We start from the raw sequence: 14,953 nt of genomic DNA on the forward strand, positions 1-14,953 counted from the left end.
CCCTCACACGCACGCTCCCCCTAAAGCGTTGCCGTACCCTCACCTGGACCCTAAACCGTCCCCGTCCCCTAACCCTAACCCTAGACCGAACCCTAACCCTAACCCTTCCCCGAAGCCTGACCCTCACCCGTCCCCTAATCCTAACCCGTACGCTAACACCAACCCGCGCTCTCACACGCGCGCTCCCCCTAAAGCGTTGCCGTACCCTCACCTAGACCCTAAACCGTCCACGTCCCCTAACCCAAACCCTAGCCCGAACCCTAGCCCTAACACTTCCCCGAAGCCTGAACCTCACCCGTGCCTTAATCCTAACCTGTACGCTAACACTAACCCGCGCCCTCACACACACGCTCCCCCTAAAGCGTTGCCGTACCCTCACTTCGACCCTACACCGTCCCCGTCCCCTAACCCTAACCCTAGCCCGAACCCTAACCCTAACCCTTCCCCGAAGCCTGACCCTCACCCGTCCCCTAATCCTAACACGTTCGCTAACACTAACCCGCGCCCTCACACGCACGCTCCCCCTAAAGCGTTGCCGTACCCTCACCTGGACCCTAAACCGTCCCCGTCCCCTAACCCTAACCCTAGCCCGAACCCTAACCCTAACCCTTCCCCGAAGCCTGACCCTCACCCGTCCCCTAATCCTAACCCGTTCGCTAACACTAACCCGCGCCCTCACACGCACGCTCCCCCTAAAGCGTTGCCGTACCCTCACCTGGACCCTAAACCGTCCCCGTCCCCTAACCCTAACCCTAGCCCGAACCCTAACCCTAACCCTTCCCCGAGCCTGACCCTCACCCGTCCCCTAATTCTAACCCGTACGCTAACACTAACCCGCGCCCTCACACGCACGCTCCCCCTAAAGCGTTGCCGTACCCTCACCTGGACCCTAAACCGTCCCCGTCCCCTAACCCTAACCCTAGCCCGAACCCTAACCCTAACCCTTCCCCGAAGCCTGACACTCACCCGTCCCCTAATCCTAACCCGTACGCTAACACTAACCCGCGCCCTCACACGCACGCGCCCCCTGAAGCGTTGCCGTACCCTCACCTGGACCCTAAACCGTCCCCATCCCCTAACCCTAACCCTAGACCGAACCCTAACCCTAACCCTTCCCCGAAGCCTGACCCTCACCCGTCCCCTAATCCTAACCCGTACGCTAACACTAACCCGCGCCCTCACACGCACGCTCCCCCTAAAGCGTTGCCGTACCCTCACCTGGACCCTAAACCGTCCCCGTCCCCTAACCCTAACCCTAGCCCGAACCCTAGCCCTAACCCTTCCCCGAAGCCTGACCCTCAACCGTGCACTAATCCTAACCCGTATGCTAACACTAACCCGCGCCCTCACACGCACGCTCCCCCTAAAGCGTTGCCGTACCCTCACCTGGACCCTAAACCGTCCCTGTCCCCTAACCCAAACCCTAACCCGAACCCTAACCCTAACCCTTCCCCGAAGCCTGACCCTCACCCGTCCCCTAATCCTTACCCGTACGCTAAAACTAACCCGCGCCCTCACATGCACGCTCCCCCTAAAGCGTTTCCGTACCCTCACCTGGACCCTAAACCGTCCCTGTCCGCTAACCCTAACCCTAGCCCGAACCCTAACCCTAACACTTCCCCGAAGCCTGACCCTCACCCGTGCCCTAATCCTAACCCGTACGCTAACACTAACCCGCGCCCTCACACGCACGCTCCCCCTAAAGCGTTGCCGTACCCTCACCTGGACCCTAAACCGTCCCCTAACCCTAACCCTAACCCTAGCCCGAACCCTAACCCTAACCCTTCCCCGAAGCCTGACCCTCACCCGTGCCCTAATCCTAACCCGTACGCTAACACTAACCCGCGCCCTCACACGCACGCTCCCCCTAAAGCGTTACCGTACCCTCACTTGGACCCTACACCGTCCCCTAACCCTAACCCTAACCCTAGCCCGAATCCTAACCCTAACCCTTCCCTGAAGCCTGACCCTCACCCTTCCCCTAATCCTAACCCGTACGCTAACACTAACCCGCGCCCTCACACGCACGCTCCCCCTAAAGCGTTGCCGTACCCTCACCTGGACCCTAAACCGTCCCCGTCCCCTAACCCTAACCCTAGCCCGAACCCTAGCCCTAACACTTCCCCGAAGCCTGACCCTCAACCGTCCCCTATTCCTAACCCGTATGCTAACACTAACCCGCGCCCTCACACGCACGCTCCCCCTAAAGCGTTGCCATACCCTCAGCTGGACCCTAAACCGTCCCCGTCCCCTAACCCTAAACCTAGCCCGAACCCTAACACTTCCCCGAAGCCTGACCCTCACCCGTGCTCTAATCCTAACCCGTACGCTAACACTAACCCGCGCCCTCACACGCACGCTCCCCCTAAAGCGTTGCCGTACCCTCACCTGGACCCTAAACCGTCCCCGTCCCCTAACCCTAACCCTAGACCGAACCCTAACCCTAACCCTTCCCCGAAGCCTGACCCTCACCCGTCCACTAATCCTAACCCGTACGCTAACACCAACCCGCGCCCTCACACGCGCGCTCCCCCTAAAGCGTTGCCGTACCCTCACCTGGACCCTAAACCGTCCCCGTCCCCTAACCCAAACCCTAGCCCGAACCCTAGCCCTAACACTTCCCCGAAGCCTGAACCTCACCCGTGCCTTAATCCTAACCCGTACGCTAACACTAACCCGCGCCCTCACACGCACGCTCCCCCTAAAGCGTTGCCGTACCCTCACCTGGACCCTAAACCGTCCCCATCCCCTAACCCTAACCCTAGCCCGAACCCTAACCCTAACCCTTCCCCGAAGCCTGACCCTCACCCGTCCCCTAATCCTAACCCGTACGCTAACAGTAACCCGCGCCCTCACACGCACGCTCCCCCTAAAGCGTTGCCGTACCCTCACCTGGACCCTAAACCGTCCCCGTCCCCTAACCCTAACCCTAGCTCGAAACCTAGCCCTAACCCTTCCCCGAAGCCTGATCCTCACCCATGCCCTAATCCTAACCCGTACGCTAACACTAACCCGCGCCCTCACACGCACGCTCCCCCTAAAGCGTTGCCGTACACTCACCTGGACTCTAAACCGTCCCCGTCCCCTAACTCTAACCCTAGCCCGAACCCTAACCCTAACACTTCCCCGAAGCCTGACCCTCACCCGTCCCCTAATCCTAACCCGTACGCTAACACTAACCCGTGCCCTCACAAGCACGCTCCCGCTAAAGCGTTCCCATACCCTCACCTGGACCCTAAACCGTCCCCATCCCCTAACCATAAACCTAGCCCGAACCCTAACCCTTCCCCGAAGCCTGACCCTCACCCGTCCCCTAATCCTAACCCGTACGCTAACACTAACCCGCGCCCTCACACGCACCCTCCCCCTAAAGCGTTGCCGTACCCTCACCTGGACCCTAAACCGTCCCCGTCCCGTAACCCTAACCCTAGCCCGAACCCTAACCCTAACCCTTCCCCGAAGCCTGACCCTCACCCGTCCCCTAATCCTAACCCGTACGCTACCACTAACCCGCGCCCTCACACGCACGCTCCCCCTAAAGCGTTGCCGTACCCTCACCTGGACCCTAAACCGTCCCCGTCCCGTAACCCTAACCCTAGCCCGAACCCTAACCCTAACCCTTCCCCGAAGCCTGACACTCACCCGTCCCCTAATCCTAATCCGTACGCTAACACTAACCCGCGCCCTCACACGCACGCTCCCCCTAAAGCGTTGCCGTACCCTCACCTGGACCCTAAACCGTCCCCGTCCCCTAACCCTAACCCTAGCCCGAACCCTAAACCTAACCCTTCCCCGAAGCCTGATCCTCACCCGTCCCCTAATCCTAACCGGTACGCTAACACTAACCCGTGCCCTCACATGCACGCTCCCCCTAAAGCGTTGCCGTACCCTCACCTGGACCCTAAACCATCCCCTAACCCTAACCCTAACCCTAGCCCGAACCCTAGCCCTAACCCTTCCCCGAAGCCTGACCCTCACCCATGCCCTAATCCTAACCCGTACGCTAACACTAACCCGCGCCCTCACACGCACGCTCCCCCTAAAGCGTTGCCGTACCCTCACCTGGACCCTAAACCGTCCCCGTCCCCTAACCCTAACCCTAGCCCGAACCCTAACCCTAACCCTTCCCCGAAGCCTGACCCTCACCCGTCCCATAATCCTAACCCGTACGCTAACACTAACCCGCGCCCTCACACGCACGCTCCCCCTAAAGCGTTGCCGTACCCTCACCTGGACCCTAAACCGTCCCCATCCCCTAACCCTAACCCTAGCCTGAACCCTAACCCTAACCCTTCCCCGAAGCCTGACCCTCACCCGTCCCCTAATCCTAACCCGTATGCTAACACTAACCCGCGCCCTCACACGCACGCTTCCCCTAAAGCGCTGCCGTACCCTCACCTGGACCCTAAACCGTCCCCGTCCCCTAACCCTAACCCTAGCCTGAACACTTGCCCTAACCCTTCCCCGAAGCCTGACCCTCACCCGTCCCCTAATCCTAACCCGTACGCTAACACTAACCCGCGCCCTCACACGCACACTCCCCCTAAAGCGTTGCCGTACCCTCACCTGGACCCTAAACCGTCCCCGTCCCCTAACACTAACCCTAGCCCGAACCCTAACCCTAACCCTTCCCCGAAACCCGACCCTCACCCGTGCCCTAATCCTAACCCGTACGCTAACACTAACCCGCGCCCTCACACGCACGCTCCCACTAAAGCGTTGCCGTACCCTCACCTGGACCCTAAACCGTCCCCGTCCCCTAACCCTAACCCTAGCCCGAACCCTAACCCTAACCCTTCCCCGAAGCCTGACCCTCACCCGTCCCCTAATTCTAACCCGTACGCTAACACTAACCCACGCCCTCACACGCACGCTCCCCCTAAAGCGTTGCCGTACCCTCACCTGGACCCTAAACCGTCCCCGTCCCCTAACCCTAACCCTAGCCCGAACCCTAACCCTAACCCTTCCCCGAAGCCTGACACTCACCCGTCCCCTAATCCTAATCCGTACGCTAACAGTAAACCGCGCCCTCACACGCACGCTCCCCCTAAAGCGTTGCCGTACCCTCACCTGGACCCTAAACCGTCCCCATCCCCTAACCCTAACCCTAGCCCGAACCCTAACCCTAACCCTTCTCCAAAGCCTGACCCTCACCCGTCCCCTTATCCTAACCCGTATGCTAACACTAACCCGCGCCCTCACACGCACACTTCCCCTAAAGCGTTGCCGTACCCTCACCTGGACCCTAAACCGTCCCCGTCCCCTAACCCTAACCCTAGCTCGAAACCTAGCCCTAACCCTTCCCCGAAGCCTGACCCTCACCCATGCCCTAATCCTAACCCGTACGCTAACACTAACCCGCGCCCTCACACGCACGCTCCCCCTAAAGCGTTGCCGTACACTCACCTGGACTCTAAACCGTCCCCGTCCCCTAACCCTAACCCTAGCCCGAACCCTAACCCTAACCCTTCCCCGAAGCCTGACCCTCACCCGTCCCCTAATCCTAACCCCTACGCTAACACTAACCCGTGCCCTCACAAGCACGCTCCCGCTAAAGCGTTGCCGTACCCTCACCTGGACCCTAAACCGTCCCCGTCCCCTAACCTAATCCTAGCCCAAACCCTAACATTTCCCCGAAGCCTGACCCTCACCCGTCCCCTAATCCTAACCCGTACGCTAACACTAACCCGCGCCCTCACACGCACGCTCCCCCTAAAGCGTTGCTGTACCCTCACCTGGACCCTAAACCGTCCCCGTCCCCTAACCCTAACCCTAGCCCGAACCCTAACCCTAACCCTTCCCCGAAGCCTGACCCTCACCCGTCCCCTAATCCTAACCCGTACGCTAACACTAACCCGCGCCCTCACACGCACGCTCCCCCTAAAGCGTTGCCGAAGCCTCACCTGGACCCTAAACCGTCCCCGTCCCCTAACCCTAACCCTAGCCCGAACCCTAGCCCTAACCCTTCCCCGAAGCCTGACCCTCACCCATGCCCTAATCCTAACCCGTACGCTAACACTAACCTTCGCCCTCACACGCACGCTCCCCCTAAAGCGTTGCCGTACCCTCACCTGGACCCTAAACCGTCCCCGTCCCCTAGCCCTAACCCTAGCCCGAACCCTAACCCTAACCCTTCCCCGAAGCCTGACCCTCACCCGTCCCCTAATCCTAACCCGTACGCTAACACTAACCCGCGCCCTCACAAGCACGCTCCCGCTAAAGCGTTGCCATACCCTCACCTGGACCCTAAACCGTCCCCGTCCCCTAACCCTAACCCTAGCCCGAATCCTAACACTTCCCCGAAGCCTGACCCTCACCCGTCCCCTAATCCTAACCGTACGCTAACACTAACCCGCGCCCTCACACGCACGCTCCCCCTAAAGCGTTGCTGTACCCTCACCTGGACCCTAAACTGTCCCCGTCCCATAACCCTAACCCTAGCCCGAACCCTAAACCTAACCCTTCCACGAAGCCTGACCCTCACCCGTGCCCTAATCCTAACCCGTACGCTAACACTAACCCGCGACCTCACATGCACGCTCCCCCTAAAGCTTTGCCGTACCCTCACCTGGATCCTACACCGTCCCCGCCCCCTAACCCTAACCCTAGACCGAACCCTAACCCTAACCCTTCCCCGAAGCCTGACCCTCACCTGTCCCCTAATCCTAACCCGTACGCTATCACCAACCCGCGCCCTCACACGCGCGCTCCCCCTAAAGCGTTGCCGTACCCTCACCTGGACTCTAAACCGTCCCCGTCCCCTAACCCTAACCCTAGCCCGAACCCTAGACCTAACCCTTCCCCGAAGCCTGACCCTCACCCGTGCCTTAATCCTAACCCGTATGCTAACACTAACCCGCGCCCTCACACGCACGCTCCCCCTAAAGCGTTGCCGTAACCTCACCTGGACCCTAAACCGTCCCTGTCCCCTAACCCTAACCCTAACCCGAACCCTAACCCTAACCCTTCCCCGAAGCCTGACCCTCACCCGTCCCCTAATCCTTACCCGTACGCTAACACTAACCCGCGCCCTCACATGCACTCTCCCCCTAAAGCGTTTCCGTACCCTCACCTGGACCCTAAACCGTCCCTGTCCGCTAACCCTAACCCTAGCCCGAACCCTAACCCTAACACTTCCCCGAAGCCTGACCCTCACCCGTCCCATAATCCTAACCCGTACGCTAACACTAACCCGCGCCCTCACACGCACGCTCCCCCTAAAGCGTTGCCGTACCCTCACCTGGACCCTAAACCGTCCCCGTCCCCTAACCCTAACCCTAGCCCGAACCCTAACCCTAACCCTTCCCCGAAGCCTGACCCTCACCCGTGCCCTAATCCTAACCCGTACGCTAACACTAACCCGCGCCCTCACACGCACGCTCCCCCTAAAGCGTTGCCGTACCCTCACCTGGACCCTAAACCGTCCCCTAACCCTAACCCTAACCCTAGCCCGAACCCTAACCCTAACCCTTCCCCGAAGCCTGACCCTCACCCGTGCCCTAATCCTAACCCGTACGCTAACACTAACCCGCGCCCTCACACGCACGCTCCCCCTAAAGCGTTACCGTACCCTCACTTGGACCCTACACCGTCCCCTAACCCTAACCCTAACCCTAGCCCGAATCCTAACCCTAACCCTTCCCCGAAGCCTGACCCTCACCCTTCCCATAATCCTAACCCGTACGCTAACACTAACCCGCGCCCTCACACGCACGCTCCCCCTAAAGCGTTGCCGTACCCTCACCTGGACCCTAAACTGTCCCCGTCCCCTAACCCTAACCCTAGCCCGAACCCTAGCCCTAACCCTTCCCCGAAGCCTGACCCTCACCCGTCCCCTATTCCTAACCCGTATGCTAACACTAACCCGCGCCCTCACACGCACGCTCCCCCTAAAGCGTTGCCGTACTCTCACCTGGACCCTAAACCGTCCCCGTCCCCTAACCCTAACCCTAGCCCGAACCCTAACCCTAACCCTTCCTCGAAGCCTGACCCTCACCCGTCCCCTAATCCTAACCCGTACGCTAACACTAACTGGCGCCCTCACAAGCACGCTCCCGCTAAAGCGTTGCCGTACCCTCAGCTGGACCCTAAACCGTCCCCGTCCCCTAACCCTAAACCTAGCCCGAACCCTAACACTTCCCCGAAGCCTGACCCTCACCCGTGCTCTAATCCTAACCCGTACGCTAACACTAACCCGCGCCCTCACAAGCACGCTCCCCCTAAAGCGTTGCCGTACCCTCACCTGGACCCTAAACCGTCCCCGTCCCCTAACCCTAACCCTAGACCGAACCCTAACCCTAACCCTTCCCCGAAGCCTGACCCTCACCCGTCCCCTAATCCTAACCCGTACGCTAACACCAACCCGCGCCCTCACACGCGCGCTCCCCCTAAAGCGTTGCCGTACCCTCACCTGGACCCTAAACCGTCCCCGTCCCCTAACCCAAACCCTAGCCCGAACCCTAGCCCTAACACTTCCCCGAAGCCTGAACCTCACCCGTGCCTTAATCCTAACCCGTACGCTAACACTAACCCGCGCCCTCACACACACGCTCCCCCTAAAGCGTTGCCGTACCCTCACTTGGACCCTACACCGTCCACGTCCCCTAACCCTAACCCTAGCCCGAACCCTAACCCTAACCCTTCCCCGAAGCCTGACCCTCACCCGTCCCCTAATCCTAACCCGTTCGCTAACACTAACCCGCGCCCTCACACGCACGCTCCCCCTAAAGCGTTGCCGTACCCTCACCTGGACCCTAAACCGTCCCCGTCCCCTAACCCTAACCCTAGCCCGAACCCTAACCCTAGCCCTTCCCCGAAGCCTGACATTCACCCGTCCCCTAATCCTATCCCGTACGCTAACACTAACCCGCGCCCTCACACGCACGCGCCCCCTGAAATGTTGCCGTACCCTCACCTGGACCCTAAACCATCCCCATCCCCTAACCCTAACCCTAGACCGAACACTAAGCCTAACCCTTCCCCGAAGCCTGACCCTCACCCGTCCCCTAATCCTAACCCGTACGCTAACACTAACCTGCGCCCTCACACGCACGCTCCTCCTAAAGCGTTGCCGTACCCTCACCTGGACCCTAAACCGTCCCCGTCCCCTAAACCTAACCCTAGCCCGAACCCTAAACCTAACCCTTCCCCGAAGCCTGACCCTCACCCGTGCCTTAATCCTAACCCTTACGCTAACACTAACCCGCGCCCTCACAAGCACGCTCCAGCTAAAGCGTTGCCGTACCCTCACCTGGACCCTAAACCGTCCCCGTCCCCTAACCCTAACCGTAGCCCGAACCCTAACCCTAACCCTTCCCCGAAGCCTGACCCTCACCCGTGCCCAAATCCTAACCCTTACGCTAACACTAACCCGCGCCCTCACACACACGCTCCCCCTAAAGCGTTGCCGTACCCTCACCTGGACCCTAAACCGTCCCCGTCCCCTAACCCTAACCCTAGCCCGAACCCTAACCCTAACCCTTCCCCGAAGCCTGACCCTCACCCGTCCCCTAATCCTAACCCGTACGCTAACACCAACCCGCGCCCTCACACGCGTGCTCCCCCCAAAGCGTTGCCATACCCTCACCTGGACCCTAAACCGTCCCCGTCCCCTAACCCTAACCCTAGCCCGAACCCTAGCCCTAACCCTTCCCCGAAGCCTGACCCTCACCCGTCCCCTAATCCTAACCCGTACGCTAACACTAACCCGCGCCCTCACACGCACGCTCCCCCTAAAGCGTTGCCGTACCCTCACCTAGACCCTAAACCGTCCCCGTCCCCTAACCCTAACCCTAGCCCGAACCCTAACCCTAACCCTTCCCCAAAGCCTGACCCTCACCCGTCCCCTAATCCTAACCCGTACGCTAACACTAACCTGCGCCCTCACACGCACGCTCCCCCTAAAGCGTTGCCGAACCCTCACCTGGCCCCTAAACCATCCCCGTCCCCTAAACCTAACCCTAGCCCGAACCCTAACCCTAAATCTTCCCCGAAGCCTGACCCTCACCCGTGCCCTAATCCTAACCCGTACGCTAACACTAACCCGCGCCCTCACACGCACGCTCCCCCTAAAGCGTTGCCGTACCCTCACCTGGACCCTAAACCATCCCCGTCCCCTAACCCTAACCGTAGCCCGAACCCTAACCCTAACCCTTCCCCAAAGCCTGACCCTCACCCGTCCCCTAATCCTAACCTGTACGCTAACACTAACCCGCGCCCTCACACGCACGCTCTCCCTAAAGCGTTGCCGTACCCTCACCTGGACCCTAAACCATCCCCGTCCCCTAACCCTAACCCTAGCCCGAACCCTAACCCTAACCCTTCCCCGAAGCCTGACCCTCACCCGTGCCTTAATCCTAACCCGTACGCTAACAATAACCCGCGCCCTCACACGCACGCTCCCCCTAAAGCGTTACTGTACACTCACTTGGACCCTACACCGTCCCCGTCCCCTAACCCTAACCCTAGCCCGAACCCTAACCCTAACCCTTCCCCGAAGCCTGACCCTCACCCGTCCCCTAATCCTAACCCGTACGCTAACACTAACCCGCGCCCTCACACGCACGCTCCCCCTAAAGCGTTGCCGTACCCTCACTTGGACCCTACACCGTCGCCGTCCCCTAACCCTAACCCTAGCCCGAACCCTAACCCTAACCCTTCCCCGAAGCCTGACCCTCACCCGTCCCCTAATCCTAACCCGTACGCTAACACTAACCCGCGCCCTCACACGCACCCTCCCCCTAAAGCGTTGCCGTACCCTCACCTGGACCCTAAACCGTCCCCGTCCCCTAACCCTAACCCTAGCCCAAACCCTAACCCTAACCCTTCCCCGAAGCCTGACCCTCACCCGTCCCCTAATCCTAACCCGTACGCTAACACTAACCCGCGCCCTCACACGCACGCTCCCCCTAAAGCCTTGCCGTACCCTCACCTGGACCCTAAACCGTCCCCGTCCCCTAACCCTAACCCTAGCCCGAACCCTAACCCTAACCCTTCCCCGAAGCCTGACCCTCACCCGTCCCCTAATCCTAACCCGTACGCTAACACTAACCCGCGCCCTCACACGCACGCTCCCCCTAAAGCGTTGCCGTACCCTCACCTGGACCCTAAACCGTCCCCGTCCCCTAACCCTAGCCCCAGCCCGAACCCTAACCCTAACCCTTCCCCGAAGCCTGACCCTCAACCGTGCCCTTATCCTAACCCGTACGCTAACATTAACCCACGCCCTCACACGCACGCTCCCCATAAAGCGTTGCCGTACCCTCACCTGGACCCTAAACCGTCCCCGTCCCCTAACCCTAACCCTAGCCCGAACCCTAAACGTAACACTTCCCCGAAGCCTGACCCTCACCCGTCCCCTAATCCTAACCCGTATGCTAACACTAACCCGCGCCCTCACACGCACGCTCCCCCTAAAGCGTTGCCGTACCCTCACCTGGACCCTAAACCGTCCCCGTCCCCTAATCCTAACCCTAGCCCGAACCCTAACCCTAACCTTTCCCCGAAGCCTGACCCTCACCCGTCCCCTAATCTTAACCCGTACGCTAACACTAACCCGCGCCCTCACACGCACGCTCCCCCTAAAGCGTTGCCGTACCCTCACCTGGACCCTAAACCGTCCCTGTCCCCTAACAATAACCCTAGCCCGAACCCTAACCCTAACCCTTCCCCGAAGCCTGACCCTCACCCGTCACCTAATCCTAACCCGTACGCTAACACTAACCCGCGCCCTCACACGCACGCTCCCCCTAAAGCGTTGCCGTACCCTCACCTGGACCCTAAACCATCCCCGTCCCCTAACCCTAGCCCCAGCCCGAACCCTAACCCTAACCCTTCCCCGAAGCCTGACCCTCAACCGTGCCCTTATACTAACCCGTACGCTAACATTAACCCGCGCCCTCACACGCACGCTCCCCGTAAAGCGTTGCCGTACCCTCACCTGCACCCTAAACCGTCCCCGTCCCCTAACCCTAACCCTAGCCCGAACCCTAAACGTAACACTTCCCCGAAGCCTGACCCTCACCCGTCCCCTAATCCTAACCCGTACGCTAACACTAACCCGTGCCCTCACATGCACGCTCCCCCTAAAGCATTGCCGTACCCTCACCTGGACCCTAAACCGTCCCCGTCTCCTAACCCGAACCCTAGCCCAAACCCTAACCCTAACCCTTCCCCGAAGCCTGAAACTCACCCATCCCCTAATCCTAACCCGTACGCTAACACTAACCCGTGCCCTCACACGCACGCTCCCCCTAAAGCGTTGCCGTACCCTCACCTGGACCCTAAACCGTCCCCGTCCCCTAACCCTAACCCTAGCCCGAACCCTAACCCTAACCCTTCCCCGAAGACTGACCCTCACCCGTCCCCTAATCCTAACCCGTACGCTAACACTAACCCGCGCCCTCACACGCACGCTCCACCTAAAGAGTTGCCGTACCCTCACCTGGACCCTAAACCGTCCCCGTTCCCTAACCCTAACCCTAGCCCGAACCCTAACCCTAACCCTTCCCCGAAGCCTGACCCTCACCCGTCCCCTAATCCTAACCCGTACGCTAACACTAACCCGTGCCCTCACACACACGCTCCCCCTAAAGCGTTGCCGTAACCTCACCTGGACCCTAAACCGTCCCCGTCCCCTAACCCTAACCCTAGCCCGAACCCTAACCCTAACCCTTCCCCGAAGCCTGACCCTCACCCGTCCCCTAATCCTAACCCGTACGCTAACACTAACCTGCGCAATCACACGCACGCTCCCCCTAAAGTGTTGCCGTACCCTCACCTGGACCCTAAACCGTCCCCGTCCCCTAACCCTAACCCTAGCCCGAACCCTAACCCTAACCCTTCCCCGAAGCCTGACCCTCACCCATCCCCTAATCCTAACCCGTACGCTAACACTAACCCGCGCCCTCACACGCACGCTCCCCCTAAAGCGTTGCCGTACCCTCACCTGGACCCTAAACCGTCCCCGTCCCCTAACCCTAACCCTAGCCCGAACCCTAACCGTAACACTTCCCCGAAGCCTCAGCCTCACCCGTCCCCTAATCCTAAACCGTACGCTAACACTAACCCGCGCCCTCACACGCACGCTCCCCCTAAAGCGTTGCCGTACCCTCACCTGGACCCTAAACCGTCCCCGTCCCCTAACCCTAACCCTAGCCCGAACCCTAACCCTAACCCTTCCCCGAAGCCTGACCCTCACCCGTGCCCTAATCCTAACCCGTACGCTAACACTAACCCGCGCCCTCACACGCACGCTCCCCCTAAAGCGTTACCGTACCCTCACTTGGACTCTACACCGTCCCCTAACCCTAACCCTAACCCTAGCCCGAATCCTAACCCTAACCCTTCCCCGAAGCCTGACCCTCACCCGTCCCCTAATCCTAACCCGTACGCTAACACTAACCCGTGCCCTCACACGCACGCTCCCCCTAAAGCGTTGCCGTACCCTCACCTGGACCCTAAACCGTCCCCGTCCCCTAACCCTAACCCTAGCCCGAACCCTAGCCCTAACACTTCCCCGAAGCCTGACCCTCACCCATGCCCTAATCCTAACCCGTACGCTAACACTAACCCGCGCCCTCACACGCACGCTCCCCCTAAAGTGTTGCCGTACCCTCACCTGGACTCTAAACCGTCCCCGTCCCCTAACCCTAACCCTAGCCCGAACCCTAACCCTAACTCTTCCCCGAAGCCTGACCCTCACCCGTCCCCTAATCCTAACCGGTACGCTAACACTAACCCGCGCCCTCACACGCACGCTCCCCCTAAAGCGTTGCCGTACCCTCACCTGGACCCTAAACCGTCCCCGTCCCCTAACCCTAACCCTAGCCCGAACCCTAACCCTAACCCTTCCCCGAAGCCTGACCCTCACCCGTGCCCTAATCCTAACCCGTACGCTAACACTAACCCGCGCCCTCACACGCACGCTCCCCCTAAAGCGTTGCCATACCCTCACCTGGACCCTAAACCGTGCCCTAACCCTAACCCTAACCCTAGCCCGAACCCTAACCCTAACCCTTCCCCGAAGCCTGACCCTCACCCGTGCCCTAATCCTAACCCGTACGCTAACACTAACCCGCGCCCTCACACGCACGCTCCCCCTAAAGCGTTACCGTACCCTCACTTGGACCCTACACCGTCCCCTAACCCTAACCCTAACCCTAGCCCAAATCCTAACCCTAACCCTTCCCCGAAGCCTGACCCTCACCCTTCCCCTAATCCTAACCCGTACGCTAACACTAACCCGCGCCCTCACACGCACGCTCCCCCTAAAGTGTTGCCGTACCCTCACCTGGACCCTAAACCGTCCCCGTCCCCTAACCCTAACCCTAGCCCGAACCCTAGCCCTAACCCTTCCCCGAAGCCTGACCCTCACCCGTCCCCTATTCCTAACCAGTATGCTAACACTAACCCGCGCCCTCACACGCACGCTCCCCCTAAAGCGTTGCCGTACCCTCACCTGGACCCTAAACCGTCCCCGTCCCCTAACCCTAACCCTAGCCCGAACCCTAACCCTAACCCTTCCCCGTAGCCTGACCCTCACCCGTCCCCTAATCCTAACCCGTACGCTAACACTAACTGGCGCCCTCACAAGCACGCTCCCGCTAAAGCGTTGCCGTACCCTCAGCTGGACCCTAAACCGTCCCCGTCCCCTAACCCTAAACCTAGCCCGAAACCTAACACTTCCCCGAAGCCTGACCCTCACCCGCGCTCTAATCCTAACCCGTACGCTAACACTAACCCGCGCCCTCACACGCACGCTCCCCCTAAAGCGTTGCCGTACCCTCACCTGGACCCTAAACCGTCCCCGTCCCCTAACCCTAACCCTAGACCGAACCCTAACCCTAACCCTTCCCCGAAGCCTGACCCTCACCCGTCCCATAATCCTAACCCGTACGCTAACACTAACCCGCGCCCTCACACGCACGCTCCCCCTAAAGCGTTGCCGTACCCT

Source organism: Stenella coeruleoalba (genome assembly GCF_951394435.1).
Source record: "Stenella coeruleoalba genome assembly, chromosome: 17".
Lineage (NCBI taxonomy): Eukaryota > Metazoa > Chordata > Mammalia > Artiodactyla > Delphinidae > Stenella > Stenella coeruleoalba.